At 43.8% G+C, this 26,212-nt stretch overlaps 1 protein-coding gene across 2 annotated transcripts in view; it reads left to right on the forward strand.

Moving 5' to 3' along the window:
- Positions 1 to 15,498: 15,498 nt before the first annotated feature.
- Positions 15,499 to 26,212, forward strand: part of TPST1 (tyrosylprotein sulfotransferase 1) — a 109,958-nt gene continuing 99,244 nt past the window's right edge. For both annotated transcript variants that reach the window (XM_024571635.3, XM_045204573.2), the window contains exon 1: positions 15,499 to 15,684. The gene's annotated coding sequence lies outside the window, so the exon portion shown is untranslated. The remainder of the gene's footprint in view (positions 15,685 to 26,212) is intronic.

Below are 26,212 nucleotides of genomic sequence, written 5' to 3' on the forward strand. Positions count from 1 at the left end.
CCAAATAATGTTATTTCATGATTAGTGCTTCATGATTAAACTTCTGTCTTGTCTATTGTACTAAGCTGATTATTTTAAGATAATGCTTACTTTTCCTTAATTTGCTAATAATTTACAGTAGAAATATAATGTATAATTAGTGTTGATATTTTATTTGATATTTGATAGTATAATATAATCACTAACTTCTGTATTGGAGATGTACTTATTTAGTCTTATTTTTAAAAGTCATTTGATTTCCTAACAGCTTGTAAAATACTAGTTGTATTAGTCATAGTTCATCCTCTCTCTCTCTCTAAAAATGTATGTGTATTTTAAAAGCAGTATATTTTTGAAAGATTGCCTTGTGCAGTCATGGCAGCTGGCTAAACAGTCCACACAAGGGCAGGGAATTAGGATGGGAAGGTCAGGGGCAGACTGGAACCCCACAGGCACTGGTGGAAGCTTGTTCACAGGGAGAGGCGGGAGCTTGGTCACGGCGCAGGTGGAAGGTTGTTCACAGGCACTCGGGAAGGATGATCCAGAGGATGAAAGAACAATTGCACGAATCACTGGCAGAAACTGTACTATGCTACAAAATGCTGCTGCCATCCTTCAATATTCTGACTCATGAGAGAATATTGCTTGTAGCCCACCCTAACTGGAATCACATCAGAAAGGGAATTCTGGGGCCTGTAGCCTAGCCAAGTTACCACATAACACACCCAGCACACTAGTGTGAATGCTAGTTTTGTAGATAATGCCATGATATTATATAGTGGACAGTCAGTAAGTATGTGTCAAATGAATGAATACAGCATACACACACATTTCTATAGTACGTAGATGTGTTATATTTTCAGTGTGTGATAGGGGAAGACAAAAGTATTTGGGTAGGGCCAAAACAGCCAACAGGGACTACTTTAATGACTTCTAACCACCCATATAGAATTTATTCAGAGAAACATGTGAAAAATTAACGTTGTGCAGGATGAAAGAGAGTACATGGATACCTCCTGCAGTGGGTTGAATGGTAGTCTTCCAGAAGATATGTACTGGCTCCCAGAACATGTGGACATAACCTTATTTGGAAAAAGGGTCTTTGCAGATGTAATTAAGTTAAGAATCTCACTATAAGATCATCCTGTTAAAGGTAAAAAAAAAAAAAGATCATCCTGGATAATCAGCGTGTCCCCAGGATTCTTATAAGTTTCCTTATAAGGCCTGGCTAGTGTGGCTCAGTGGATTGAGTGCCAGCCTGTGAACCAAAGGGTCTCTGGTTTGATTCCCAGTCAGGGCACATGCCTGGGTTGCAGGACAGGTCCCCAGTAGGGGCATGTGAGAGGCAACCACACATTGATGTTTCTCTCCCTCTCTTTCTCCCTCCCTTCCCCTCTCTCTAAAAATAAATAAATAAAATATATTTTTAAAGATATTCTAAAAAAACAAACAAACAAAAGTTTCCTTACAGAGGAGGAGGCAATGTGAACACAGTGACAGAAATTGGAGAATGCTGCCAATGAAGGCAAGAGATGCTGCAGCCACCAGAAGCTGGAAGAGGTGAGTACGGATTTTCCTTAGAGTCTGCAGAAGGAGCACAGCCCTGCTGATACCTTGATTTCAGACTTCTGACCTACAAAACTGTAAGAGAATAAATTCATGTTATTTGAAGCCACCTAGTTTGTGGTACTTTGTTATGGCAGCCACAGGAAACTAATACACCTTCTGTCAGGCGTTCAAGAACTCACGGCCAATTTGGGCAGAGCTGTGTATATCCTATGGGTGTGCACCTCCTACATTCCACCTTGACTGGAAGCCCAGAGTTTTGTCCAATGGCACAGCAAATATTTGCAAGGAGCAGAGCAAATAGGCAAGGGGTGTGACGGGAGCCTGGCTAGAAGGGCCAGGCCAGGCCAGGCCCAGAGGGCTGGAGCTCTTCAGATTTGCCGGTCTCCTAAACGAATTCTGGAAATAATGCTACTGGGGCATCTCCCCCTCACCCTCCACCACCTCTCTCTACCCCTCACCATCAGGGGCCACCAGGGAATAAGGAGAAAAGGAAAGTCCTCCTGTTTCCTGCAAACTTGTCCTTCTCTAAAGCATGACCCTGGTGAAGGGCCAGCCCTCCTGGGGCAGCCCTGAGGTGCCTGGTGGCAATGAAAGGGTGTGGGGTGCCAGCCACCCACAACTCAGTGAACTACAGCTCAGCTCCCAGCACGGCATTCAGACTGACTTCCCTGCTCTCTGCACAGTTTTCTGTCCCAGTTGCTTTTTCTTCTCTGTCCAGCCTGCCTCTGTGATTTCCAAGGCCTCAGCCCCTAGACGCAGGCCAACTGTACTTTCCTTGAATGACTGGCACGCACAGCAGAGCCAGGCAGGAATCATCATCAGACAGGAAAAAGGATACTTCCACAGTCTCTGAACTACTAAGTGATTTAAACAGATTACTTCTAAATTACAAAAGGAAAAATGGTAACTTCACAGTGGAGAGAACTGGTGGACACCACCCTAACTAGGCGATCAACATTAACATCACCCATTGCTGATGGAACTGACCTGTGTGCCTCCTGCTGTGATGTCCTGATAAAGGCACAACATCACTTCTGAGGCATTACTGCCTCCCAAATGTAAAACCTGAGACCGCAGACCAACTCAAGTTGAAGGCTATTTTATGAATAACTATCATGACCCAAGAATGAAAGACAGAGAAAGATTGAGAAAGTATTCCAGATTAAATGAGACTAAAATGACATGATATGACAACTAAGAGAGAGAGGAAGGGAGAGAAAGAGAAACATCGATTTGATTCTTATATGTGCCCTGACCGGAGAATCAAACCCACAACCTCGGCATATCAGGACAACACTCAACCCAACTGAGCCACCTGTCCAGGGCATAGTAGTTTTGATGGAAAACAAATACTAGCTGTAAAGGACACTTGGGAAAATTTGAATATGCACTGTATATTAGATAATAATATTATATCGATATTAAATTGCCTTCATTGGATCATTGTATAAGAAAGTGTCCTTGGCGCTGGCCAGTGTGACCCGGTTGGAGCATCGTCCTATACACTAACAGGGTGGAGGCTTGATCCCTGGTTGGAGCGCCTGTGGGAGGCAACCGATTAATGTTTCTCTCTCACATCCATGTTTCTCTTGCCGTCTCTCATCCTCTCCCATTCCCTCCCTCTAAAATCAATAAGCATGTTTTTTTAAGAAAACCAAGTGTCCTTGTTTTTAGGAGATACCAGTGAAATATTTAGGGGTAAAGGAATAGAAGACACAATGTCTGTAATTTATTCTCAAATGGTCCAGTTACAATACTGATAATTACATCTATCCATTATCTATCTATAGAGAGATTAAGCAAATGTTAATAATTGTTGAATCAATAGTTGGGCACTTGGTGAAAGGCATATATATTGGAGTTAATTGTACTATACTCACTAATTTTTTTCTGTGTTTAAAAAATTTCAAGATAAAGTTTAAAAAATCTCATTGGGCTTTTTCTGTGAATTACAGAGATGTAGAATAAAGTGTCCCATCGTTCAAATTGATCCATCTGAACAAACATCCAAAAGCTTCTTACAGGCCCAGAGTAGTGTTGGGTCCTGCAAGGAACGTGCAGGGAGTGAAATGCCCTTCCCCACTTTCTCCTGGGGGTGAGGGAGGAGAAAGAGGTGAATACACAAAGAACAAGAGTGCAAGGTGGAATGGGAGAAGTGCCTTAAGAAAGGTGTACATTGGAGCACAGGTCATAAAAGTCACAGAGACGAGACCCTTCTGAGTAGAGCTGGCATTTGCAGTGTGATGTGAAAGTTGGCAGAGCTGGGTTGAGTTCAACGCAAGTGGAAAGCGAAAGGAACAAAAATGGAAACCCGGGCATGAAACAGAGAACAGAGAATGTTCCCCCACCGCTCATGGTTGCGGGAAGGGGCCAAGTGGATAGCCTTGTCTCCTCTGAAGGGAAGCTGTGCTACCGCCCCAGACAAAAGGTACAAAAGGCTAGTACCCGACTTTAAGGGCATATCCTGACAAATGATGTAGCCAGGGGAGGTGGAGGCCCCTGGATCACTGAGTCATTCTTGCCTTGACTGGGGATGGCAGCCCAGAGAAAGTAGCAAGATACAGAGAAACTGGCAAATGTAGCTCATTGTGGGAGCAATCGGAGATGAGGTCATGCAGGAGGCTGCAGGTCAGGATTTAAGAGGGGCAGCCATGAGGGGATTTGGCCATGCGGTTTGGAAGGGAGTAGAAGAGCCATGAGGGAGCACTGATATAGCAGCCTTGTGAGAATGAGAAGTAAGCAAGCAACTACGTAGTTTGTAGTCAGGGTACGGCCATGCGGCCTGGTGTAGTAAGGAAGGAGACATGTTGCTGCTCCGATTGTGCCCTCTCCAGCTGAGTCCGAAGACTCTCCCTTGCAAGACGCTGACCTGCTGCCTTGCAAAGCCAGACTCCATCTGGACTCTAGGGACTTATGACTTTCCTGAACTCCACCATGATCCAGTGCACCACGGCACATGCTTTCCTGGACTATTGCATGGAGGCTGATGACAATACACCCCAGATCCTGAAGGAGAGAGCTGCTGTGAGACCGTTTGTGCAGCCAGCTTAAATTCAGATAAGGAGATGGGGAACTTTAGGGGCTTTTGGCTTATAGCCTGGTGGGGAGCAAGGGAAGTGCTGGGTCTCATGGGAGAAAGGAGCTCTGAGCTGAAATGCTCCCAGCCCCTCCCCTCCTCCCCCCAAAGTTTGGACCATTGTAAATAAAGTCCAAATTTTGCACCTGTTCCTTCCAGCATTAATTGTTGAGCCATTCACCAAGGTGCCACATGGATAGGCCCCTGTTTGCTTGGTTATAGTCACACTGTATGGTGAGCATCTTCATTGCCTGAGTGCTTTTGTTAAGTACATGTAGGAAAGGCAAGACCTGTCTTCTACCCTTAGATTCAGTGGCCAGGCCTGAGAAAGTAACAAACAACAGATTTACAGAGAAAAGGTTAATGGCCCAGGAGCACAGGAAGGAACAAACAAAGGAAGTATCTGGCTCCTTAAGTGGTTAGAGTTAAAGGTTTATATTCCTAACTTAATAGGGTAAAGGGAGGGGAAGATTTGGGGCTTGTGGGGACTGTAAAGTGTGGTAAATGAAATATATATGGGAAAATGTAGGGTTAAAGCTGGACATGCCTCTCCTACCATCCCAGAAGGAATGTGTATAGGCCTGAGGAAATGGATTGTATCTCCCTCCCTATCTCCTCTGGGGATCCAGGTTTGTTGCTTGATGACTGCTTCTTGACCTTTTCTTTTTGTCGGTACACACTGATGTAATATAGCTAAGGCCACATGAAAGCTTGTGCAACTTGGACCCATGCTGCCCTTGTCTGGGACCCCTCATAATGGGTCTCGGACTGGGGAGAAACGTGTTCCTGCTTCACAGACCTGCCACCTTCAGTGCTCCCTGTACTGTGAGTAATAAGGGCTATATCTGCTCCACCAGGTCCTCCTTGGGGCGTTTTTGGCTTACCTGAATGAGCCGTTGAGATCCCCAGGTTTGACCTCCTGCATTACAGAAACTAAGAGAAGATGACGTTTATTTCGCAAGGTTTTGTCGACATAAGAAATGTCCAAACCTGTAGAGAATTTTTATGAGTTTATTTGAGCCAAACTGAGGACAATTTCCAGGAAACAAAGGCTTAACAGATTGAGAAAATGCTCCAGAAAAATGGCTGTTTTACACTTATTTTATACATTAGAATCAAAGGAGAAGACATTAGGGGGTTACATGAAATCCACTGGTGATAGATTAGGGAAGTGGGAGAAAGGGAAGTGGGAGAAAGCAAAGTGGGGAAATCTCTGGGACTAGATGAAAAGTAAACTAGATGGACACATAATTCTTTTACATAGCTGGGTACAGGATAGTTAACAATGAACATTTACAGCGCACAGAGATGGTACACGTGAGAACAAGATAACAGGGAGGGGTACATGGTCTCCACTTCCAGTGGGAGACTGTGCCCTGAGGGATCTGCAAAAAAAGGGATTACTCTGTCTTCCAAAGGCATGTTATCATAGATTCAAAAAGCACAATAAACAGGCTCAGTGAAGGGAAACATTGACCTTTGTCAAGGGAGATACCGGCCTAGGAAATGACTACCCGTCGTGACTAGCTTTTAGTTAGGAAGTTTTAATTTCAGACCATCCTATGTGGATACTTTAGGCCTCTGAGTCTGTAATGCCCACTATGCAGGCCTCCGCTGAGCTCATCAGGGTTAGTGTGAGGCCCCTTTGTTCTTCTACAGTTTGTTATGCAGATTCAAGTGGTGATAGCTGATGAGAGTTATCTCCAAATTGTTCTCCTCTTCCTGGCAAGGGGAGCACCTTTGTGCTATCTGCCATTGAGTTGACTCCTGGTGACTCTATGAATGATGTCCAGTGTCCTGTTGTCAACAACCCTGCTCAGCTCCTGTACATCAATGTCTATGGCTTCTTTTATGGGGTCAATCCACCTCGTATTTGGTCTTCCTCTTTTTGCCTTCTATTTTTTCCCCAGCATTATTGTCTTTTCCCAAAGAACCCTGCCTTCTTATGATGGGCAGCAAGTAAGATAACATCAGTTTTGTCATTTTTGCCTGCAGTGATATTTTAGGCTTCATTTGCTCTAGGACCTACTTGTTAGTCTTTCTGCTGGTCCAAGGTTTCTGTAATGCTCGCTTCCAACACTGTTTTTCAAATGAGTCCATTGTTTTCTTATCAGCTTGTTACCAAACAGGGTACCTGGGCCTGAGTGGGTCTACCTAGGGCCAGCTCATAGTATGCAGGTTCTTGGATTCATAGGAAAGGTTTCACAATGTGAGTCCAGGTGACTATGAGGATACATTTATTAAAGCTGGGGACAGGGAAACAAGGAAGGGCTTAGCATAGAAGAAGCAACAGGAGAGCCCAGGCTGGGCTGCCTTAGCTCACTGGGAAGTCAGAGAAAAGGAGGCCTTAGGACATGTTCATTGGATCAGCCTAGAATGAGCTGCTGCTGCCCATTGCTCCTCTGACTGCAAGTCTCGGGGTCCCTTAGGGTTTAGGAGGTGCATGCCTGTGGGGCAAGAAGCAGAGGAAGAAGAAGAGAAAGGGAATGGTGTGGGCTGCTGCCCAGAGGGAAAGTGTGCAGGGATCCTTTGTCTTGTCTGGGACCTTTTATCTCTCTCTTGCAGGTGGTAACTTTCGGGGAGGTCTCAGGGGAGAGTTTCAGTAGAATATTCATTCTCTAGGTCTGCTCTTTCAGGGTCATGGTCTCCACTTATCCATTAGTGCCAGGGCAGGGGGTCGTGAGTAATTGTATTTGGTTCTGGCATAGCCCACTTGGTTTAGCTGCTTTTCTGGGCCTGGAGCTGAAATGCAACTGAGGCCTAGATGTTATCTCTAGGGAGGTGACCCCCTGTATCTGGCTGTAAATTGCTTGACCACTTTTTCAGCTATCTGTCAGTTTCCCTATTCTATCTGCCAAGGAATTTTCCTAGCTTCTTACTATCCTGCCTCAAGCTGTCTTCACTGTCCAACTTTTGCATCTGTACAGAGTGCTAACTAGGAAAATGAGGGTGCGGGTTATCTTAGCCTTGGTATCTGATGATACATCTTTGCTCTTGGTGATCTTTTCCAATTCTTCTGAATCTCAGCCTTCTCTTGATTTCTTGGCTGCAGTCTCCATTTGAATTGACTGAACCAAGGTAAGCAAAATCTTTAACAATTTCATTGTCTTCATTGTCTATGTTAAAGTTGTGTGTTTCTTTTGTAGTCATGATTTTTGTCTTGGTGTTCAAATGTAGTCCTGTTTTGGCACTTTCTTCTTCCACTTTCATCAGAAGTTGCTTCAGATCATAGCTACTTTCTGCTGGTAAGAAGAACATACATGCGTGGCACAGTGTGGTGATGTTCCGAGGTGGGGGGAAGGGGGAGCTGGCAAAGGGGGTGAAATGGGGACATCTGTAATCATGTCCATAATGAAAATAAATTTAAAAAATGGTGTCTGTTAGAAATGCACGAGAAATAGAGGTGGGAGGAACCGGATGACCTGATCCAAGTGCCTTTATTTGATGCTGCGATTACAGGCAGGCTGAGTTCGGATCGACTGCAGCCCTGGGGGGTGAGGGGGAAGGCAGAAATGGAGTTTTCAAAAGAAAAAGTGTGGGGTTTGTGAGGAGATAGGGAAGGGGTTAGACTCTTGTTCTTCTGGGAGGGTGCCTCAGAGTTCCAGGATATGAGCCAGGACAATGGGTTAGGTAAAGGGCCGAGCTGTTCCCAGGTACAGGAGGGCCAGTCTGACCACCCGCCCTGGTGGCTTGTGCCAGGTGCCTATTGTGCGTGGTGGGGGAGAGTTTCAATGAAGCTGCGGGCTATTAAGTGAGTTGAGATAACTGAGTCATGGGCTGTCCAGCAGGTTGGAAACTGGCCTGACTGGGTCATGAGCAGCTTGGCGGGCTGGGAAACTGGCCTGACCCTTTCAGTGTCATCTGCATATCTAATTTATTGATATTCTTTACCAATTTTCACTCCTTTCTCTGAGTCTAGCTCTTTACAAATGGAAACTTTTACAAAAGAGAAATTTATGCCTTGCTTCAAGCAGAAAAAGGACAAAGATCTCCTCCTGTGTTTTCTGTTTCTTAATTGCCTCCAGCTCAAAAGAATCCTTGTGCCACAGTGGCATATTTTGAGGTGGGGAATTCTGAGCCCCTTCACTGGTAATTAAATGCAAGGCTGCTTATTATAATATAAAGCCTATCAGCGCAGCAGGGACTGACTTGTTCACTGCTCTGTCCTTTGTGCCTAGAACAGTGCCTGGTTCAGGCCATTGGTAAATTTCCCGTGCTGCAGTCACCCAGGCCCTGCGGGGAGTAGCATATCCTTCAAGAAGCTGCTTGTCCTGGGAAACGGACCTGAAAAGGTGGCTAGAATTTGGTAGCCTCTGCCATCTCTTTAACCAGGGAGGGAAACCAAGCCACTGGAGAAAATCGCCCTTTTGAATCAGGTAAGCTCTGTCTGAGAGGTGTGGTACAGGAGAGATCACTAGGCTTGGCAGCTATTCCTGGTCTGCACTGGTATCACTAGTCAGCATCTGTGGGCAGAGAAGGGCTCCCTGGAGTACTTCCTTTCCCAGTCTTTCCCCTCCCTGGAGCTTGTCCCCCATATAGGCCAGACATTTGCCCAAGAAGGAAGGCAGACACTTGCAGCAACTCTGGCCCATACTCAACAGTACCCAGCATCTCTAGTGTGACTCAAGGCTCCCATCCTGGATCTTTGACTCAGTGGTTCTCAAACACTACAGGGGAGCAGAATTTATAACAAACACAGAAGAGTGCACATGTGTGAACAGTGTGAAGAATTTTCACAAAGTGAACAAACTGGGTAATTCCCAGGTCAGGAAACAGAATATCACCAACTAGTGTCTCTGAAGTCCGTCTCATGCCACCTCCCAGTCACTGGCCCCTACTTGTCCCGTGGAGTTTCTGCTTTATAAAACTGATGAAAAGCCTGGTGTCTATTTTACAAAGCTGCACAGGTGGTTTCTATGCATAGCTAGATTCGGAAACCACTCCTGGCAGTCATATAATCCCTTTTGTCACAAGTAGAATTAGAGGATGCTTTGCTCCCAGTCTTTGGCTCAGCACCAGTAGCTGCCTGACTATGTTTACCCACTGAGCAAGAGGGCAGTTCCTGTATCTGGGGTCTGCAGAGCATGTGAGCGCAGCTCCTGGGCTCAGGAAGCCCAGTTGGTTGGTCACAGCCTGGGCATGTGGCCCTCCCTCCCTGGCAGGAGTTGGACGAAGAGGTATTTTTGGAAGGTGCAGGAATTCCGTAGCCATTTGGAAAATGCCTGCTCAGAGGCTCAGCTGCATTCTCATTTTAAAATGATGATGTGGCTGAGGGGCCTGACCTAGTCAGTTTTCCTGGATGTAGGGGTGGGGAAAGTAAGGAGGCATGCTCCTTTTTCCCTCCCTTTTCTCAAAATTATATCACCATTTTCTTTTTGTCTCAAATCCCTCTGTCCCACAGGCTTCAAGAGAATTGTGAGATGTCTCCTGCAGCTCACTGGCTCTTTCATGCTGTTTTCAGGTAAGTGTTTAACTTGCCCCAAGTCAGCCAGGGCTTTTGGGTCACTTTAAGTCAAGCAAAAGTTTAGTTTCAGTTCCCCAGCGCGTATCTTTTGGCCCTTCAGCCCTCACCTGGAGTCTCCCCGCTTTTCCAGGCAGGACCCTAAGTGCCATGTTATTCTTTTCCCTGTGTCCCTCTCTGCTTTGCTCTGGTGGCCTTCATGGATAGCCACAGCTTTTGCTAATCATCTGCCCATTCACTCACCCATCCATTCATTTAATTAGTGCCAGGGCCTGTGCAGGGGACAGGATGGAGGCACGGGCAGATAAACCATCTTCTGTCATGGTTATTTCTGCCCTTACCCTTAAGAACTTCCTTTGTCCCACTTTTCCACTTCCTCTCACAGCCATGCCTGTGCTCTCTGAAAGATCTCTGCTCCTATACTTGCATTTCAAAGGTAGCCTGTCTTCTCCTTTTCTCTGTGTCCAAACCCCTTGCTTCTAACCCTCATTTCTAGCTCCCTTGGGAAGCTAGAGAATAAAAAATTAGGACCTGGCATAATTCTCCTTTCCAATTTTCTGTGTCTGAGGGCTTCCCTGTCCCTTTCAGCTCCACACCATCCTTATCCTCTCTCCAGGCCAGATCTGGGAATGGAAATGCCATGAAGGGAGGTCTGCTGCACTTCTGTCCTTCTAAACACCAAAGCACAACCAACACCCCTCAGAATAAAAGTGTGGGAGAGCTGTGCTTCCTCTTTAGTTCTCCTCGAAGCCTGAACATTCTTAAGTGTGTTGCACAGAGACTTCCTTCAGGAGATGAGATCACTGTAGTGAGGGGTCTTCGCTCACTCTCGGCCAGGCCTTCCTCCTGGGAGATGAACCCCCAAGGCAGAAGCTGCCCAGAGGCTGGCGATGAGGGCAGCGGCTTCCTGGCTCTCAGTAGGGTGTCAGTACTTGTTCACTTCCTCTCTTTTTCTTGAGTCTGCTGGGGTTGCCAGGCTGTTTGGAAGAAACAAGCTCTGAGCCCTTAGAATTGCCCACTGGTCAGGGGCAAAGCTGCCTTTGCCCACAGGTGAGGTTATCCACATCTGACCTCTACCACCTGGAAAGGGGACGTCTTGGGAGGGAAAAGAGATACAGAGTGTTCGGAACTTGTGTACTCAATATGAGACATTAAATTACGCAGAGAAGTACAAATGTCATGTGAACCACATGTTCATAGAGGCTTAATCAGTGAGTTCTCCAGGAGAAAGTTCTTTTCTTAAAAAAATTAAATATTTATTCATTTTGAATAAGTAATCCAGATAAATGCCTTGCACAAAATTTCAGAGGATACAGTGAAAAATAACTCTCTTTCCCACTCTTGTGCCCAAGTCCCTCAGTTTTCCTCCCAGTCACAACCACTGTTGCCTGTTTACTGTGCATCCTTCTGGAGATTGTCCCTGAAAATCAAGCACAGGTGTGTATGTATGTGTGTACTCAAACATACAATGGACATATTATATACACTGTGTTTAACTTCTTTATTTTCACATAGAGTATATTTTGGAGTCTTTTTTCTTATTAGTTCTGTGAGGGAGAGGAAATTTTTCCTCTTAGTTCTTTTGGCTGGTCTAGTAATCCAATTGACATGAGACAAATTAACAGGAAAAAAACAACCAAAATTAATTTTGTAGGAGGGTTACTTAAGAACATGGGGCTTGAGGACAAATTGGGCAGTTGAGGCTTATTTGCCATCTTGAGTTAAAGTATGGGGGGAAGGTTGTGGTTTGGGAATTCAAACGGGAAGAAGGAGATTCAAATGTTCAGTAAACAAATGTTTGCTGGGCCATCTTTAACAATGGTGCACAGGCCTTTGATCAAAGGTCCCTCCCTGTCTATTACTCACTAGTTCATGTGTGTGTGTGTGTGTGCACGTGTGTATATATATAATTCTCACCCAAGGATATGTTTATTGATTTTAGAGAGAGAAGGAGAGGGAAAGAGAGGAAGAGAGAAAGAAATGTTGACGTGAGAGGAAAACATGGATCAGCTGCCTCCAATATGTGCCCCAACCAGGGATCGAACACACCACCTAGCTATGTGCTCTGACCAGGGATGGAACCCTCAACCTTCTGGTGTACGGGTCAACACTACAACCATCTGAGTCACCTGGTCAGTGTCACACTAGTTCACATAAAACTATAGTTATCTATGACGATAGCTCTTTTCCTGGGCTGATCTAACTTCTCTTAGGCATTTGGTGGGAAGGTCAAAGTTTCTTCCTGAGTCTTTGGTTCTTAAAAATAACCAGTTTAAAATAATAAATATCCCAGGTGTGCTCTGTGTCCTGGGAGCATGCCTGCGTCTTTCCCCTTCTCCTCTCCTTCCCCCACAGGCCTGCATCTCCTAAACTGTAAGGGACTTGCAACCAGGGGAGCAATGGGCATTGGCAGCTCCTCCTGGGCTAACGCCCTGTGCCTGTCCCTAAGGTCCCCTTTTCTCTGACTCTCCAGTGAGCTGACAGCAGCCCTGCTGTGACTCACTTCTTTCCCATAATGTTTCTAGAGAGCCAAAGCAGCCTGCTTAGTGTCTCTACTATTGTTCTTTCTTTCCTAAGCCCTTTCTAGTTTCATTGTTCCCAGCTTTACTAAATGTACTCAAATAAAAAAAATCAATATCCCATAAAAGGCATATTTTGTTGTAGCAAAATTCTGCTCCCCTCACTACATATACTGTATGGGTTGGGGGAAGACTTAGAAAGCAGAACAAGCTTGTTCCCAAGTGATCCTGGGCTTTCTTCAGATCAAGCTTCTGGCTGCTTGCCATGATGTGGCCCTGGGCCACCTGAAGCTGTCTTGCTCAGGGAGACAGACATCCTGCCACGTGACAGGCAAGGAGCCAACCACCCTGCCAGGTTTTACTGAAGGGATTTGTGTACTCTGCTCTTGTCCTTGTTTGGAATTTGTTCTCAGTTTAATTAATACGTGAGGTACAAGTGCTAGCCTCCTCCGACACGACCTGGCTACTCAGTTCTTTTTTGAGATCTTATAGGTGGGCAACGTATTTTCTAAGCAGTGCAGAGGTCATCTCAGAGAGCTGTATTTCTGGTTTGTGGAGAGAGACTGGCAGGGGCTGTGTTTATGGGATTAATGCCCACTGGTGCTGGCAGTGGCTTCAGCTTGCACAGGTAGTCTGGAATGCAGGAGGTGGCATGGGTCATACCATTGATGATAAAAGCTGGCTGAATGAATTTGGATCCATCCATAATTACCTTGTAGAGTGCTAGTTCCTTCCTTCCTTTCCCTTGCTCTCTGACTGCTGACCTTGCTCATTTTCTTTTGATAAATTTGTAATCCCCCAAACAGCTTGTGTCAAATCATCTTCATTTGACTGAGGTGTTCCAAAGAAAACTATCATGGTAAACATTTCTTTAAATTTCCTCAGATCAAACTGCTTACAAGATTTTGCCAGTTGAATAAAGAAAAAGACAAAGTTAGATATACTGAATCCTTGTTCTTAGGTACCATAGGCAGAGGTTTGTAAGCTCATCTGATCTTAAAAAAAAAACAACCCAGCTTTATTGAGATATAATTCACACACCATAAAATTCACCTAGTTACATAATTCAGTGGTTTTTAGTATATTTATACAATTGCGCAGTCATCACTACAATTGGTTTTAGAATATTTTCATTAATCACCCCAAAAGAAACCCTGTTCCCATTAGCAGTCACTTTCTATTTTCCCCCTTGTCTCCTCAGCCTAAGGCATTCCCTAATCTACTTTCTGTCTGTATGGATTTGCCTATTCTGGACATTTCACATAATGGACTCATACAATATGTGGTCTTTTGTGACTAGCTTATTTCACTTAGTCTAATATTTTCAAGATTCATCCATGTTGTAGCATAGTATCATAACTTTACTCTTTTTCATGGCTGAATAGTATTTCATTGTATGGGTATCACATTTTGTTTATCCATTAATTAGTTGATGGACATGTGGTTTGTTTCCACTTTATTGGCTATTGTGAATAATGCTGCTATGAACATTTGTGCACAAGTTTTTGTGTGGACCGCATTTGATTTTTACACTAACTTTCTAAGGTTCATATTCTATAGACCTCATTCTGTAGATAACAGAACTTCTAGAATGGTAGACATCGAGTTTAAACACCGCCATTAGATTCCTAAGTGCGTGCTTTCTTCAGCCTATGTTCACAGAGTTGAAAGAATTGCTTTGACAGAACCTGGTGTGGCTATCCCTGTAGGAAGTGTCAACCTTAAAAATAAAAAGGTTATTTTACCAGTAAAATAGGTTTATTTGGGAATAGTGGAGGAATTGCAATCCAGGACATGCAAGCTATGGCAAACCACTGGCAAGAGAACAAAGGAGAAGAACCTTATAAAGAAAAGGAAATTGGGAAGGGATGCTGTGAAGGAAAGTCTGTTGGAGGAGAGCCAGAGTTCAGGGTGGTGATGGCTACTAAGTGGCTAGGTTGTTGCTGGATAAGAAAATCTTCCTCCTGCTGGAGTAGTAATGTCAGTTTCTTCCCTGTGAGAACGTTCTTCCTCTGGGAGTCTACAAGGTGCAGTGAGTGATTAGTGCCTGAGCACTACCTCTTTAGGGTCTCGGGACTTCATTTGAGATGAGGTTTCCTTTATTCATTTTCACAGAAGGAATTATAAACTTGAACAGTTAATTTTCAGTTGTGAAGTTTCAGCTCCCCTCCACTCCCACCCCATGTCTCCCTTCCCCCTCTGCCCTCTTCTCCTTTACTAGTTTTCAGGTTTTTTTTTTTTTTTTTTTCAGTATCAGTTCCCCTTCCTTGTAGTGGGAGCAGAATTTACTCATTTACACTTTTGTGTGGTGTGGAATATTCCTGGAATCTATTTCCATTTGAGTTATCTCCAATGAGATAAAAGCTCCTCTGCTGGTAGTGGGCACAGGATTGGTATGTGAAGCAGTGATCAAAGAGGGTGAACTTCCCGAAAAAGCTCATTTTCTTGCCCTATTCCAGGGTTTCACGGATGAAGGCCATCCACGTGAAGGGTTGGGGCTGAGCGCAGCCAGTCCCCGTGTAGACAGTCTCCTCCGCGTGGATCCCCTCCATCCAGGCCACGCACACCATTGATCTGGCAACGACCCGCCCAGGCAGGTGGCCCCCAGGGAGAACCCGTGAGTCTCTGCCAGCAGCGTTCACCCTCAGGAAGCGGGGTCGCCCCCGCCCCAACCACAACGTCAAACCCACCCCAGCCCCTCAGTGCCCGTGGGACTAGGCGCAATTCAGGGCCCCGCCTCCCTCGGTGGGGAGCCTGAGGAACCCACGAATCAGAGAGGCTGACACATCACCCGGGCCAGGCGCCAGGCAGCCAATCCCCGCAGGCGTGTGATCCTGCGCCTGCCCCGGAGGCTGGCGGCAGGCTCCGAGGCGGCAACAGCGGGAGTCGCTGTTGAGGCGGCCGCGGGCGCGGGTCTCTTCGGCGCTGCTCCACGGGGCGGGCAGGGCGGGCAGCTGCTGGCGTCTCTCCGTGAGGGAGGGCTCTTGGGGTGGGCGGAATGGCCCCCACCTAGGCGTTGGGAGAAGCGGCTGAGCCCAGGATGCTGGGGAGGCGGTGTGGCGGCTCCTCACTCATCCCAGGTAAGGGGGACACCGCTTTCGCTGCGGCCCGCTGCCCGCCCGCCGCCGCCCACCTGGCTCCGAATCCCGCTGGCTCCATCCTGGTCCTGGCATCCCTTGGCTCCACGTCGCCTCACCCTCATATCTCCCGGTTTGTCCCTGGGCAGTGGTCCTGCCCCACCCCACGAGCTCGGCGCCTCACGTTGTGGACGGGCCGACCCCTGCGCGCACCCCACTTCCCCCAACGCCAGCGTTTCCGGGTCTCGGGCTTCGCGGTTGCCCAGCTCCTGCCCAGCTCGCCCCCGCTGGAGTCGGCCTCCTGCCCCCTCTCCACCGCTCCCCTTTCGCTGCACTGACACCGCATCTCAGCCCCGCGCAGTCCTTCGGGGCACCTTCCCCGGATGAGACCCCCTGCTATCCCCCTTCCCATTGGGTTAGGACCTTTGCCCTTACCTCTACCTGGGCTTCGCTTCTACAGGCTCACCCTCATCCCTGCCCCTTGTACTGTGCACTCTGCATTTCAGCAGCCCCACCCCCACCGTCCGCCAGGTGTCCGGGGTCGTGCCCGTTTGCTCCCAGATGCCTTCCTCTCCAAACTCACCTCTTCTCCCATCGTGGCTAACACTCTTCCTTTTCACTTTAAACTTTCAGACACTAACTGTCCTGTATGTCACATCTATAGTGTTGACATCTTAATTCGTCTTTAAATGAGCTGTAGCTATAACATGTAAAGTGCCTTGCCTGGAGTTTGGCACACAGTAGGCCTGGCACATGGTGGGTGCTTACCCATGTTAGTCTTTTAGACTTCCTTCTAGGCTTTGTACTTAGTCTCCAGATGGTGGTAGCAAGAGGTCTGGTATCCAAAGGGATTACCCACTACCTCAGAGTGGTATGTATGAGTGATAGCAGGATGAATTGGTGAACTCCAAGTGTGATAAGGGGATTAAATTGTCAGTTATTTACTCACTGCATATATTCAGAAGAATTGAGTAAATCTTTGTGTTATGTGTTGTTCTATATTTTATATGTATTGTTGTATGCTACTTTATATCAACTGGCTCTGTTAGCAATTTTTAGTGAGATTTGCAATATAATTGCTCCCTTATTCTCCTTCTCCCCACCCCCATCTTTTTTAGGAAAGAGCCCCTACCTCTTAACTGAAATAGCATTGTATGTAAGAAGTGTTTAATGTGTTTGTCTCAGCTGGATAGTCCAGTCCTGCAGTGAATTTTCATCCTTTAAGAATTTGGAGGAATCAGGTTTAGATTTCTTGGAATCAGCTACTGAAGGGATCAAAATTGCTTAGGAATGACGGTTCTGACAAGTTGTCTGAGAGTGAAAGAGTAATAGTGCCCCCCCCATGCCTCCAAAACACACTCTTGTCTATCAGAGGAAGTAGCTGCAGCCTATTTCCCAAAGAGTAATATAAATTTGACTTCTTAAAATTATAAAAGCAATGTTACTGGCCTCAAGCCATTCTTGCCACATTTGCTGTGATGGTCTCCAAGCCTGGATGAATCAAACCATTGGCTTTTTTCCTGCTCCTGGAATCTCCAGAGCAGGCTGGAGAAAATCATGTAACTGAGCTGCTGGTGCAATTCTAAACTGGATTCCAACTTTACTCTCAATTGCCTGGACATGCTTTGACTTACCCTCTAGGTTCCTCTTATGTACTAAAAGCCTAAATGGCTGTTTACAGATTTTTAGCATCTCCTGTAACTCTTTGTCCTACTCTTGACTTCTTTTTATTGTTTATTTTGCCTCCTACTTCACAGAAGAAATTGGTAGGCATGAGCCCTGACCTCTTAAGGGTCTGTCATTTTTCCATGTGCCTGTACCTGTCTGATTTCTGATCTTTTCTTTTATCAGAGTAAGTCCTCCTATCTAAGGCTAATATCTCTGATCTCCCTCTATATTCTTATTTTTTCCCTCAGCCTTCATACATACTCAGCTTTCTACCGTCTGAAACAAAAAACAAAAGCCTTCCCTTGATGCTTCCCCTTTTCCCCTCAGATTAACAGTAGTAGTCTTTAGAGTTTCGTTTTTGGTTCTTCTGTTCGCTATAATTTTCTTATCTGGTTACACTTCCTTTCATGGCTTCAAATAACACCTGTATATTTATGGTTTTCAAAGACGTATATCCAGTCCCAATTTTTTTCTTGAACTTCAGGTGTTTCTCATTTTCATCTGTCCATTAGATAAATATGCATGGATACTTGGTACTCTAAACTTGATTATCTTTTCCTTTACCTTCCCTCATAGTATATGCTTGAGGGGTGCTCAAGCATGTACACACAGTCCTTCTATTTTAAGGTCTTTACTCTAGAAAGCTTAGCATCCTCTTCTCTTCTGCCAATAAGACTATGGTAGATCCTATTGTTCCTACCTGAAATCTTTATCTCCGCATTGCCAGAAGATTGATTCAAGCCTGTGCTATATTTCTCCTAAATATTGAGTCAGTAATTTTCAACCCAGACACTGCTTTAAAACACTTTGGGAGCTTTTAAGAAGTAAGGATGAGCCCTGACAAGTGTAGTTCAGTTGGTTGAGCATTGTGCTGCAAAGCAAAAAGTCACCAGTTCGATTCTGGTCAGGGCACATGCTTGGGTTGACGATTCAGTGCCCAGTTAGGGCACATGCGATGTTTCTTTCCCTCTCTTTGTCTGCTTCCTCCCTCCCTTCCCCTCTGTTTCTCTCTCAAAATAATAATAATAATAATAATAAGGATGAGGGGATCAAGGTACCCATAGAAGTTCTGATTCATTTGGTCTGGTGTGGGTCCAGACCTTATCATATATTTATAAAAGTCAAACTCTAATTTTTAAATTTTTTTTCCATTACCAGTTATCCCCCTTATACCCTTTTCCACCTCCACCTACCCTGCCCAGACCTTGTCATTTAAAAAATGCTTCCCATATGATGGTAAAATATGCAGCTAGTGCTGAGAACTGGGCTGAGCACTTGAAGAGGGAGTCATAGAACCCTAAGGAATTTTAATATTTAACTCATCCATTAAAAATCAGGATGAGTGCCACTTTGTTGGCATGGTTTGTTGCTTACTTTCCTGGTACTTTGTACATGGACCTTATTAAAGTGCATGTATCTATTATCGCATTTTATGTAAATTATTTCTCATGGGTCCAGTTTTCTCAAGACTAGGAATTTCTTGAGGTCTGGGATTGTGCCTAAAGATAAACTACTGTTTCATCTACACTACACACAACACATCTGAGACAAAATATGTGGGTTTCCCCTTTATATTAAGCAAATCTTCAATTATCCAGACACCAACTAGATGTCCTACAATTTAACTCAATTATGACACTACATTGAGTTAGTACGGACTGCACAGATTAAGGATTCAGTCCCACAAGACTGAGCCTCACTTAAGATGCCAGTTGCAAGTTCCAGGTTGAGACCTGTGCTTTAATTTATACCAACTGGCTATAAATTGGGGCTTCCCACAACCTCCTGAAATGGCTCACAGAACTCAGAAAAGGTCATTACCTATCATTACTTGTTTTTTATAAAGTCTGTAACTCAGTAATAGCCAACTGGAAGAGATGCATAGGGCAAGGTATGTGGGAAAGGGCATGGAGTTTCCATGCCTTCTCAGAGCATGCCATTTCACCAGTCTTGAAGGTCTCCAAAATCCTTCATTTAGGGTGTTTATGGAGGCTTTATTACACAGGCCTAACTGATCAAATCATTGACCACTGGTAATTAACTTAATCTACTGCCTCTTTCTCCTTGGAGGTTACCAACTCCACCCTTCAAGATATGGTTGAAAGGGGCTTATTATGTATAACAAAAGACACTTCTCTCACCCCTTTCAAGAAATTCCAGTGATTATAGAGCTCTGTGCTAGGAACCATGGATGACCTCATATACCATATATTCTAATCTATAATAATTATTGTATCACAATATCACAGTGCCTTATTTATGTTTTTGTCACTTCTTTACACATTACTTGGTATATTTTAGAAATGATAAAAATTGGTTGAATGAATCAGTTTGGTAAATAATATAAAGCAGATCTTGAATTCACAGATTTGCAAGATGACCAACTATATTTGGCTGCTTGACAGGTCACTCATACTTGCCCAGTCATTCATTTTTTAAAAGATTTTATTTATTTATTTTTAGAGAGAGGGGAAGGGAGGGAGAAAGAGAGGGAGAGAAACATTGATGTGGGAGAGAAACATCAATCAGTTGCCTCTTGTAAGTGCCCTAACCGGGGACTGAACCCACAACCTAGGCATGTGCCCTGACTGGGAATTGAACCAGCAACCTTCCAGTTTGTGGGATGTGCCCAACCAACTGAGCCACACCAGTCAGGGCTGCAGTCATTCTTGCCTCTTGGGTGTCTTATCCATTTACATTTAATATAATTACTTGTCCATTAGGATTTACATTTGCCATTTTGCTATTTGTTTTCTATATGTCTTATATCTTTTTATTCTCTGTTCTTCCATTATTGCCTTCTTTCATATTAAATGTTTTCCAGTGTATATTTTAATTAGCTATTATTTCTTTTATAGTTTTCTTTATATTCCTGGTGATTACAATTAGTATTTGAAAACAATTTGCTTCTGATTTATACCACCTTAATTTCAATAGTATGCAAGACCCTTGCTTTAATACAGTTCTGTTAAATTACCCCTCCTTTGTACTCTTATTGTCATTCAAATTACATATTTCACATTAAAAGCCCATTGACAGTTTTAAAATCATTGCTATATGCAGTTGTCTTTTTAATTCATTTAGGAACAAAAAAGAGTTACAAACATATTTATACTATCTTTTGTGTTTCCATAGTTATCTTTATTGGTGCTATTTATATTTTTCATGTGAATTTTGGTTACTTACTGGGGTCTTTTCATTTGAACCTTAAGGACTCCCTTTATTTTTTGTACAACAGGTCTTTTCAGTTTTTACTGGGAGCGTCCTAATTTCTCCTTCATTTTTAAAGGATAGTTTTGCAAGATGTAGAATTCTTTTTGGTGTACAGGATAATGCTCCAACCAACTGAGCCAGCCAGCCAGGGCATGGATATAGAATTCTTGATCAATAGTCCTTTTCTCTTAGCACTTTGGATATGTCATCCCACTGGCTCTGGTCTCTGGGTTTTGTTTTTTGGTTTTTTAATTTTTCTTCTTTTTAAAATTATTTTTAAGTGTATTTGGTGATTATGCTATTACAGTTATCCCAATTTTTTTCTCCTCTTTATCCCCCTTCCACTCTACTCCCACCCTCTATCATTCCCCACCCGCCCCTTAGTTCATATCCATGAGTTGCATATGTAAGTTCTTTGGCTTCTTTATTTCCTATACTATTCTTAACCTTCCCCTGTCTATTTTATACCTACCAATTATGCTTCTTGTTCCCTGTAGCTTTTCACCCCATTCTCCCCTCCCACTGATAACCCTCCATGTGACCTCCTTTTCTGTGATTCTCTTCCTGTTCTAGTTATTTGCGTAGTTTTTGTTTCATAGGTTCAGTTGCTGATAGTTGTGAGTTTGTTGTCATTTTACTGATCATAGTTTTTGATCTTCTTCTATTTCTTAGATAAGTCCCTTTAACTTTTCATATAATAATGGCTTGGTGATCATGAACTCCTTTAATTTGACCTTATCTGGGAAGCACTTTATCTGCCTTTCCATTCTAAATGATAGCTCTGCTGTTTAGAGTAATCTTGGATCTAGATCCTTGCTTTTCATGACTGCAAATACTTCTTTCTAGCCCCTTCCTGCCTATAAGGTTTCTTTAGAGAAATCAGCTGATAGTCCTATGGGAACTCCTTTGTAGGTAACTCTTTCCTTTCCTCTTGCTGCTTTTAAGATTCTCTATCTTTAATCTTGGGTAATGTAATTATAATGTGCCTTGGTGTGTTCCTCCTAGGGTCCAATTTCTTTGGGACTCTATGCTCTTCCTGGACTCTCTGGAAGTCTATTTCCTTTGCCAGATTGAGGAAGTTTTCCTTCATTATTTGTTCAGATAAGTTTTCAATTTCTTGCTCTTCCTCTTCTCCTTCTGGCATCTCTATGATTCGGATGTTGGAATGTTTAAAGTTGTCCCAGAGATTTCTAAGCCTCTCCTAATTTTTTTGAATGGTTGTTTCTTCATTCTGTTCTGGTTGGATGTTTATTTCTTCCTTTTGTTCCAAATTGTTGATTTGAATCCTGGTTCCCTTTACTTCACTGTTGTTTTCCTGTATATTTTCCTTTATTTCACTATGTGTAGCCTTCATTTCTTCCTTCATTTTGTGATTGAGTTCAGTCAATTCTGTGAGCATCCTGATTACCAGTGTTTTGAACTCTGCATCAGACAGGTTGTCTGTCTCCTCATCGCTTAGCTCTTTTTCTGGAGTTTTGATCTGTTTTTTTATTTGGGTCATATTTCTTTGTCTCAGCACACCTGCTATGTTGTAAGGGACAGAGCCCTAGGTGTTCGCCAGGGTGGGGCAACCCTCTTTGCTGCATTGTGGTGCTGTATGTGGGGGAGGGTTCAGAGAGGGAACAGTGCTGCTCACTCCACTCTAGCCCCACTTTCCGTCACTTCGCTCACTTCTTACAAGCAGATTGTGCCCTTTCAGATGCTGATTCTCAGGTTGGTGGGTTTGTGTACATTCTAGGATCCCTTGGGCCTCTCCAACAAACTCTCCTGGGAGACTGGGAGTTTCTCCCACCTTCACAACCCCCACAGAATTTTCTAAGCCCCATATATGCAATTAATTCCTCAGTGTTTAATTTTAAGTTTTGGTCAATGTCTTGTTAGCTTCAACTATTATTGTCATTGCAGACAGCTAATTAAACAACTGTCTCAGCGTCTGGTCAGCTAGAGGTTTTGAATCTTTAGTTTCCCTGTCAGCCAGCCCCAGCCTTGCCCATGTGGTCTGCTGCCTTCACCGGCTGCCTATCTCTTCCCCTCATACCAGTCTGGATGAATGTTTCTTTAAGTCCTTGGTTGTCAGTGTTCCCTGCAGTTTGATTTTCTGGCAGTTCTGGTTGTTTATTGTTTTTAAATTGGTTGTTATCTTTCTTTTGGTTGTGCAAGGAAGCAAGTAATTTCTACCTACACCTCCATCTTGGCCAGAACTCTCTGGTCTCTGGTTTTTCATGAGAAGTCAGTTGTTTGTTTTATTGAGGATTTTATATGTGATGAGTCACTTTTCTCTTGGTGCCTTCAAGATCCTCTGTCTTTGGCTTTTAACAGTTTGACTCTAATATGTCTAGGTGCACATCTCTTTGAGTTTATCCTACTTGATGTTTATCTAGTTTCTTGGATGTTTAATGTATTTCATTGAATGTAGGATATTTTCAGCCATTTATTTATATAAATTTTATTCCCCCCCTGCTTTCTGTCATCTCTGGGACTTCTTCATGCATATTTTCATATGCTTGATGATATCTCACAGGTCTGAGGCTCAGTTCATTTTTCTTCTTCTTTTTTTTTTTTCCTGTTCATCCTACTGGAAAATTGATCTATCTATTTAGGTTTGCTGATATTTCTGCTTCTGAGCCCAACTGGTGAACTTTTCATTTCAATTATACTTTTCAAATCTAGAATTTCTTGTTGTTCTTTTGTTTAGAAAAAATAATTTTTATTCCTATATCGATATTTCATATTAAAGATTATTCTCATAATTTTCTTTAATTATTTAGACATAGTCTTCTTTAGTTCTTTGAACACATCTATAGTAGCTGATTTAAAGTTTTTGTCTAGTAAGTCTGGCATCTGGACTTCCTCAGGGATAGTGTCTGTTGACTGCCCTTTTCCCCCTGTGCACGGGCAATACTTTCTTGTTTCTTTGTGTGTCTCATAGTTTTTTGTTGTTGTTGAAAATGACACTTTAAATAATATAATGTGGCTACTCTGGAAATCAAACCCTTCTCCTCCGAAGTTTGTAGTTGTTGCTATTTGTTTTGTTACTTTTTGGATCTAAATCCATAAAGTCTGTATTCTTTGTCTCATGTAATCACTGAGTCTCTGCTTCACCAGCCTAGTGGACATGATTGAACAGATTTCCTCGAATGTCTTAAAACCATACATCTCTTATGCTTTGCTGAGAGGCTGTGTGTATGTGTGTGTTTTGACTCCCTTCATACACCTGCAGTTTATACTGTACTTTAGCCTTCACTTCCTGCTTGTATAGAATATCAAGGTCAGCCAGAGGTTAGAGGTGAGGGCCTTCCCAGGTCTTTCCTGGACATGTGCATGCCTGTTAGATTATCAAGAATATATTGGAGCTTTTCTAAGCCCCATATATACAATTAATTCCTCAGTGTTTAATTTTAAGTTTTGGTCAATGTCTTGTTAGCTTCAACTATTATTGTCATTGCAGACAGCTAATTAAACAACTGTCTCAGTGTCTGGTCAAGATGGCATAGTAGGTAAATGCCTCCTCCATGACCACATCAAAATTATGAATAATTACAGAACAACTACCATTGAGAACCACCTGAAGACTAGCTCAACAGAACTCTTATAAGTGAGGATGTAAAGAGGAAGCTATGTCAAGACTGGTAGGAAAGGTAGAGATATGAAATGGTCTCATCCCACACACATGTGTGGTAGTTAAGATTTAGGAGGGATATCTTGGCTGTGGAGGTGCCCCCTGAGGAGCAAGGAGTCCCATCCCCACACTGGGCTTCCCTGTCCAGAGCACTAGTGCTGGGAACAGGAGTCCCCACAGCATTTGACCATGATAATTAGCAGAGATTCCATCTGAGTGACATAGAGGACTTCTGGAGGCCCAGGTGTTACTACTCTTAAAGGGTGGACACATGGACTTACTTGGTGACAGATGTACTCACTTTGAGATCCAGTGCTGGGCAGCAGCTCAGAAAGCACCAGGGACACACTGGGAGGAACTTCATTGTCTGGCTTCAGGGCAAGGACTGGAAGGGCAGCTCCCTCAGCCATTTTGTTCCTTTGTTGAACCCTCACCCCACAAAGCTGGCCAGTGCAGGTGGGCTCCAAATCTGCATGTCCACCAAACTCTCCACACTCTGGTGATTCCCTGAGAACCTGCCTCAACCAGCTCATGCACAGGCTGAACCGTTTTAGGTGGCTGTTACAAATGGTGGCCTCAGTCCATGCCTCAAATCTCTCAAAGTTTCATAAACCCCAAGCAGCACCTGGCCATAGCATGCCCTGTATGTACCTCTTGCTAAGTGACTCCCATCTGGCACTAGTTGCAGCCAGACTCAGATGGCAGCATAGCCTTTCTCAGGGACATCCAAGTCCAGCACAGGCAACTACCCACTTCATATGACTTTGTAGCTTCTACTAGGTGGCTCAGGCCAGGCAAACAGCAAGAAGCAGCTAATCTGGGCCTGCACCAGAGTTCCTCCTAAGAGGCCCCAGAATCAACAAACCTGGTGACTGGCTTCAGACCACACAAAAGCACTATCCAGTTAGCTCCACAAACAACACACACACAGAGTGGATTCAGCAGACACCAGAGCCCTGCAACAGTGAATTCCACTTTGTGGAGTCAGCCCCACTCACAGTAGCTCAACCATTATAGTAATAGCCAGTCCTCATAGCCAGTCAGCCTGAGGGTCAATTTTACCCACTGATGTGCCAACAGCAATCAAGGCTCAACAACAACAGGAAGGTACACATAACCCACAGAAGGGGCACCCCGTAGCATCTTGCTCAGGTGACTAAGGAGACTGCACTACTGGGCCACTCAGGATACCTAATGCACCTAAGACTTTAAGATTTAGCAGATCTACTTAATATGTAAAAGTAAAAAGAGGCAGCAAAAATGGGGAGGCAAAGAAATATGTCCCAAATGAAGGGACAGGAAAAAAAAATCTTGAAAAAGACCTAAACAAAATAGAGGCAAGCGATCTGTCAGAGGCAGAGTTCAAAACACTGGTTATAGTTAACTTAGGGGAAGAATAGATGAGCTCAGTGAGAGCTTCAACAAAGATAAAAAGATTAAAAAAAGGACATAGAAACCATAAAAAAGAACTAGTCAGAAGTAAAGAATACAATAACTAAAATAAAGAATACATTAGAGGGAATAAACAGCAGAGTAAATAAAGCAGAGGATCGAGTCAGTGATTTGAAAGAAAAGGTAGCAGAAAACACCCATTCTGAACAGCAAAAAGAAAAAAATCCCCCCCCCCCAAAAAAAAGAGAGGATAGTTTAAGGGCCCTCTGGGACAACATCAAGCATACCAACATTTTCACCATAGGGGTAACAAGAAGAAAAAACGAGAGAGCATGGGATTGAAAACCTATTTGAAGAAATAATAACTAAAAATTTTCCTATTTCCTAAGGAAATAGACATACAAGTCCAGGAAGCCCAGAGAGTCCCAAATAAGATGAACCCAAAGAAGTCCACACAAAGACACATCGTAATTAAAATGCCAAAGGTTGAAGACATAGAAACTTAAAAGCAGTAAGAGAACAGCAGTTAGTTATGTACAGGGAAGCCCCAATAAGACTGTCAACTGATTGGCACAAAATATTTAAAGTGATGAAAAGCAAGGAAACCAAGATTCAGTCAAGATTACTATACCAAGAAGG

The sequence above is a fragment of the Desmodus rotundus genome, chromosome 1 (assembly GCF_022682495.2).
Source record: "Desmodus rotundus isolate HL8 chromosome 1, HLdesRot8A.1, whole genome shotgun sequence".
Lineage (NCBI taxonomy): Eukaryota > Metazoa > Chordata > Mammalia > Chiroptera > Phyllostomidae > Desmodus > Desmodus rotundus.